Genomic DNA, 6,784 nt, shown 5'->3' on the forward strand with positions numbered 1-6,784 from the left:
CCTACTGGGGCTTCAGTACGAGTTGATTAATGTTCTCTAGTATTCTACCATTCGACAATGTTTATTGTTATCCCTAAAGGTAAAGGTATCCCCTGTGCAAGCACTGACTCATGTCTGACCCTTGGGGTGACGCCCTCCAGCGTTTTCATGGCAGACTCAATACGGTGTGGTTTGCCAGTGCCTTCCCCAGTCATTACCGTTTACCCCCCAGCAAGCTGGGTACTCATTTTACCGACCTCGGAAGGATGGAAGGCTGAATCAACCTTGAGCCGGCTGCTGGGATCGAACTCCCAGCCTCATGGGCAGAGCTTCAGATAGCATGTCACTGCCTTACCACTTTGCGCCACAAGAGGCTCATTTGTTATCCCTATATTGTTGTTATTGTTACTCTTGTTACCACATTACTATAAACTGAGTGATTTGTATTGTTCCTGTTTCATGTAAACTGCCCTGAGCCTTCTGGGAGGGCGGTATATAAATAAAATAAATAATAAATACATGCTCCCTGGTTTCCTGCTCACTGGAAGGCTGGGGAAGGTCCTCCAAGCATACTCCATACTGGCTGTGTCACTATCTCCAACCTCCTGGCCATTGGGGGAGGGTGGGGAAATCTAATCAGGCATACTCTGCACTGGCCAGCCACCTAGATGTTGGAGGATGGCAGGGAAGGCAAACTGGGTGTGCTCTGTGTTACCTGTGCAGCTCTCACTGGCCTCCTACCTGCTGGCCAACTGGGCACACTCCATGCTGGCTGCAAGGTTTTACTGACTGACAAAATCTTTTGAGCCTTTAGGCTCTGTAGACCTTAATTTTCTATCATGGAAGGTTGCCTTTCTGATGGCAATTTTCTACCACTTACCTCAAGAGGTGACATCACAGAGGTGTGACTTCCCAACTACAAATATAAAAAAAATAAAAATCACCACTTCTGTCATCTGTAGTTCTTAAATGCTTGGTTGAGTGTCAAAGGATGTTTGAAATGCTAAATAGTTCATGTAATGTTACAAGGGTAATAAACATGTTGAGGCTTGTTTTTGGCAACTCAATTGTGGAGCTTCTTTGCTACTGTATACCCAGAGGGGTCAGTCTTCCAAGATCCGGATAAGGCATACTAATTTGCCTAGCCCTGACTGGAACAAGAGGAGGCATGACCTAACCAATGTTGGAGGACTTCGCCCCACTGCAGAGAAGAGCCCTTCAGGTAAGTCCAATGCTTTATTTTCCTTCAGCTTTATTTTGACTTTCAATAGTTCACAGTCTGTACCAAAATAGGCTCCTGGTTTTCTTTTAGCAGATAAAATAGTGCTTCTCCATCTTCTATTTCTGATTATGTATTCTATTTGAATTCTGTATTGGTCAGCAGGTGACATCCATGTATATCATTTGGTTGCCTGAAATGTGTTTACAGTGAGCAAATTGCTATCTTCACAGAATCCTATGGGTCAGCCTCCTGCTTCATTTTATGCTCCCAGGCCAAATTTTCCAACTATATTTGTTTCTGCTGTGTTTCATACGTCTACATTCCAGTCACCTATGATTATCAGCACATCTTGTTTAGCTGTGTGACCAGTTTCTTCTAAAACACTTGTATAACAGCTTTCAATTTTTTTCCTAAAATGATTTATGGTTTTCACTTAAGCTGACCCTCCCATGATATAATTTGTTAATTCAACTGAGTTTGAGAGAGCCTTGAAATCTTTAAATATGGTATTCTATTCTATGATGCAATTAAAGTAGATCAAAATTCTCAGACAAATTCTCAGGGGCTTTTCGCACGCCTTCAAAATCGCACAATGGTTGCCAATTGAAAACGCTATTGATTTGCCGTTATGCACAACGTCGTTGACAATCTGCCACACACCTGAAACCGATCCGCAAAAAGCGCTTCCTTGTAGCGCTTTCAGGGAAATCCCCAAAAAGTGGATTCACCCTCCGGAAAGCGATACACTCCTGCAACCAATCTGCAACACTAGCGAAAAAGACCTGTGCGTTAACATTGTTGCGGTTTCTACAAAGTCCCTCCCCCTGGCTCTCTCCTCTGATCTTCCGGCGAAGCGATCGCCATTTTTTTTTTCTCCGAGCGAGCGGGGATGAACGCACCAGCGAGCCTCTTTCTGTTTAGAGGCTTTTCCGGCTTCAGTCCCTCCCCAGAGTCACTAAGCACAAACAACACTTTGGACACAAACAACAGAGAAGCCCGTTTGCTGATGTATTTTCCCTTTATTTTTTACACGAAAATCGGGCCCGTGAGAGGGGGGGGGGGATTTTTTTTTTTTCACTCGGAGGGAGCGTGGCAACGATCAAACGACAGCTCAAACACATCGGGCAGCTGGATGGGTCTCTCCGTTGCAACGAATCAACACAGATTTGTTGCAATGAGTGTGTTTTTTTTTTTTAAACTTTCTTAAAGGGAAAGGGGCTGTTTGGGAGCATGCTAACGGCTGCCCATTGGCTGCTTGATGGCCAGGGGCGGGACGAGCTTGGCAAGAGCACTTCCTTTCTAGCGATTTTTGCCGAGACGGAAGCCTGTGGGAAACGCTACAAAACGCAACTGGATTCCACTACAAAGGCAGGTATGCATAACGACGAATTCCACTATTTTAAATGGCGATTTTTCATTCAGCAACCATTTTGCTACAAAGATCCCGGTGCGGAAAGCCCCTCAGTCAGGAACAGATCAAAATTCTCAGTGACTAAATCAGTCTTTAGCTGAATGATTCAAGCTAAAATGCTTTAGTTAATCTAGTAGTACTGGCTTTAACGTTCATTTAAATGGAAAACTTTTGGTCCTATTTTCTAGACATTACTTGTTTGGCCTTAAATAGAATTCAATATCATTTCTAAACAAGCTGGGAACTCAGAAGGAGTCACAGGAAGGAGGGGAATGTTTCTTCTAACAGTAGGAGAAGGAGAAGGGGAACTGTTTGGAAATCCCACTGCATGCCTCTTAAAATCTTTTCCCTCAGGATCCTCTAAATCAGTGATTCTCAACCTGAGAATCGGGACCCCTTTGGGGGGTCGAACGACCCTTTCACAGGGGTCGCAGCAGGACAAACAGCTTGGCCGGGTGGGGGGCGCCATCCACACAACAGCCTTGCAGGGTAGATTGAGATAGAGTGTTCGTCTGTCTGGAGCAGTGGAAAAGTGCGAAATCGGCATGGTGGATAAAGAGGTACAGCTGAATTGAGAAACCCCGGAAAAAATTTTTATGTACAATCATGAACAATGGATCTTTACACAAGTGGTCGGCAACCTTCTGGCTGCCGCGGCCCGCTGCTTCTGGGTAAGGGGAGAGGGCGGCCTGGGGCTCCACGCATGCGTGGCAGCCCCAGCGCAAACGCACATGTGCAGACTTGCCGCTCGTGTGCGTTTGTGTCCGGTTGGGGTGCAAACATGCGCGCGCGGCAGCGCTGCACATGCGTGCATGTGAAGAACTGCGTGTGCGCGTTTGCTCCGCCGGCATGCTGGCAGCCGTGGCTCCCTCTCCCCGCCCCTCCAGGCCACCAGCAAATCTGCCGCCAAAGCGGCCGATTAGCTTGCGGCCTGGCAAGCTTCTCTTCCCCTTCCCCCCGAAGCAAGAAGCTTGCCGGGCCGAAAGCTAATCGGCTTCGGCAGCCAATTTGCTCACAGCCTGGCGAGCTTCTCACTGCAGGGGGTGGGGTGGGAAGAGGGAGCCGCGGCCCGGCGCCAAGGCCTTCACGGCCGGGCGCTGGGCCGCAGCCCGGGGGTTGGGGACCACTTCTTGACACCATTGGTCAGTTTCCGTTTAATTTCTGTGAAAAAACACTTGCATAATTTTACGGTTGGGGGTCAGCACAGCATAATGAATTGTATTAAAGGTTGCAGCATTAGGAAGGTTGAGAACCACTGTCCTAATTCCTCACAGGTGCATAGTGCTTACAGGCTGTATCTCACATATTTACTGGTTTGTGATGACAGTGGTGTCTACTGACGGCATTACTCCCCCATCAGTTTTCTAGGTCCAGATAGGGTTGCCAGTTTTACTTTTCTTTTCCTTTTTCGCAATCCTGATTCAGGAGGAATTTAATATTGGACTTTCATGCAAATGTAAACCTTTCTAATGGGGTGGTTCAAATCAATAAATGACAGCATCTTTATGGCTCAACAAGATGGGAAATGGCTTCAGAAGTAAAAACACTCCAGACATTGGTTTTCAATATAACAATATTTATCATCAACCCAAGAACTGCAAACCTAGTTATATAACAAAATCACAATGGCTATGAGCATAGCATCATTACTGGAAACAAAATCTTCAGTGTCCTTCCAAAAGGCCCTCAGAACAGAGCCAGTCCGAACAAGCAATGCCCAGTAACACAGGAAAAGAGAAAAACCAAACTTGAACTTACAGAAGTGTGAGGCTGCTGCTTTTTATCTGCTGCTTCAGGAGTTGACTTGCTGCTGCTGCTGCTCAGGAGTTCATTCCCTGGCTTGGGCCTGCAAAAGAATTAGCAGTTTCCCTCAGCCAAGCTCCGGGCCTTCTCTCTCCTGCTGCAGGCCAGACTGACTGAGGGGGGGAAAGCCTTACTCTGAAACACCATACAATGGAAAAGGGGAAATTATAAGGTGCAGCCTCCCTCTGGCTGTAGGCCCACCAAGTACCTGCAAAAGAATTAGCAGTTTCGCTCAGTCAAGCTCTGGGCCCTCTCTTCTGCTGCAGGGCCAGACTGACTGAGGGGTGGGGCTTGTGCAACTCATAATGTGAACAACTTAACATACTGCTTATACTCAGTGACCTTTGGCTCCCTAGGCCTAAATCCTAAACTGTTCAATTAAATTCTTAAAACAAAAATGACTTGAGTTACACAAGGCAGGGTTTTTTCTTTATCCTTCTAGGCCATTAGTAGAAGTAGAAATCAATACAAACAACACAAAAATAAAAACAGCATTTAAAGTAATAAATAAAATCAGAAACAGAGTGCCCAGCTTTAAAATATGAATCAAAATCATAAAATTATAGAGGACATTGGTTGGTTGCAAAAGAGGATGCATGTATTGATTGATATGTCATTTAACTGAGCAACTGTGGTTTTATTCTGTTTTTTACCCTCTGTCATATTGTTAGCTGCCTTGAGTCCACAGAGAAAGGTGTGCATGTGTCTTAAGTGCTGTCAAGACCCTTCCAACCCTTGGTGACCTTATGCATTGATGTTCTCCAACTGCCCTGTAATTAACAGCAAGGGTTCCAACGGGGTATGTGCACACAAACAAAAATCCATGTTGTTTTGGATTTGACAGGAAACGATTGGAGCCATATCTGAATCGCACGAATATCTCTTTACTTTTTCAGATTTCGCCAAATTGATTTTGATGTATCTGAAAAGTTTTGGGGTTGTTGGCACACATTCCTTTGGAAGAATCAGGCCAGTGCCAATGTCTACTTTATTAAAATCCTCAGAGAAAACCTACAGAGTGACATTTAATTTTAAAGTCAAGCTTGCAGCTCATAGTGAACCAGGGTGAAAATGTCATTTTACTTTATAAAGAAATTAATGCTTGGGGAATGTTTTACTACAGAAGATGTTGAAATTAGCCACAAGCTAACTGTAAATTGTTGTTGAAACAACTAAGAAGAGTTTAAAAGGAAATGCCTGAAAGAAGTGTCTGTCTGTGGTTAAATAACCAATTGACTATAAGGCGGCGACTAATAAGGAAGACGCTGCTCCTGCTGGCAGTAAAATGGCCACAGCCCCAGCAGGATACCGTTGCTTTTCCTCGAGCCGCCGCTGCGTCAAAAGGCGGCCGCGGTGAGTCACGTCCTTTTCATTGACTATCAGACGGCGACTAATAAGGAAGACACTACTCCTGCTGGCAGTAAAATGGCCGCAGCCTTTATTGCTACCTCCCCTCAACGGAGGGTTGGCACCACACGACCCGGTAGAGGAACCTGAATACCATCCAGCTGTCCGGCTGCTCAGATCACATGTTCCTCGTTACGCTCGGGGTCCGCGCCTCACTCCCAGCCGGGAGGGCGGGTCACACCACGTCATAAGGTATTCCCGCAGGGAAGCAACCTTTAGGAGACCAAAGGGTGTCCGCCTCCATTGGCTTCCCCAACTGCCTCGCCACAGGCCCCTAACCTCCCAGCCGGGTAGGCGGTGCCTTCTGAGTGGCTGGTCTCAGTAAGGAGACCCTCTTTAGTCAGGAGTCCCGTACGCAGATGGGACTCCCTACCAACAGGTTCCCTACCGGATGGATACCGCCACTGAACGGGAGCACAACTGCCCCGTTCTCGCCAACCCTCAGAAAACAAATTTTCACACAACCCTGCCCGCACATCAAATAACCATAAATTGCACCCCCATTCTGACAAATAAACTCCATCTTTACGGAACAGGGGTGGCAACCTAAATGAAATTCTGGATGACATATAACATCCCCCCTCCCAACTCAACAATAATTTTACGAGCCAACTTATTAGCTTTGTGCTTAGCCCAGTTCACCCTCTCAGGGCGGACAGCTGAGCACCATGCGAGCCTATCAAGCATGTCGGACCATAGCAATTTTGTTCTTGGGAGATGCTGATGGAGAAAAGGTAAGTCAACCTTGAAGCTAACACCAAGATGACGTCTGGACATAGCAGGTAAGTCATTTTCTCCCATATGCAGCACCAAAAATTCGGGAGCTCCATAACGGAAAACTTTGTCAGACACTACACGCAGCAGATCTTTCCAACACAGTCCACGATGTCCTGACCAGATGATTTGGCATGCCGCATCCAGTCCAAGGTGGGTCCCCCATCCCGAATTTGCTGCATATCGAC

The 6,784-nt window shown here is 46.4% G+C and overlaps 1 long non-coding RNA gene across 1 annotated transcript; it reads right to left on the minus strand.

Annotated features, from left to right (window-relative positions):
• Positions 1 to 818: 818 nt before the first annotated feature.
• On the minus strand, positions 819 to 4,676 carry LOC143831276 (uncharacterized). Its single transcript, XR_013228783.1, has 3 exons — positions 4,624 to 4,676; positions 4,371 to 4,458; positions 819 to 895 (listed from the first exon to the last, which is right to left on the minus strand). It is a non-coding gene; the product is annotated as an uncharacterized LOC143831276 (long non-coding RNA).
• Positions 4,677 to 6,784: the final 2,108 nt, after the last annotated feature.

This window comes from Paroedura picta, chromosome 3 (assembly GCF_049243985.1).
Source record: "Paroedura picta isolate Pp20150507F chromosome 3, Ppicta_v3.0, whole genome shotgun sequence".
NCBI classification, from domain to species: Eukaryota; Metazoa; Chordata; class Lepidosauria; order Squamata; family Gekkonidae; genus Paroedura; species Paroedura picta.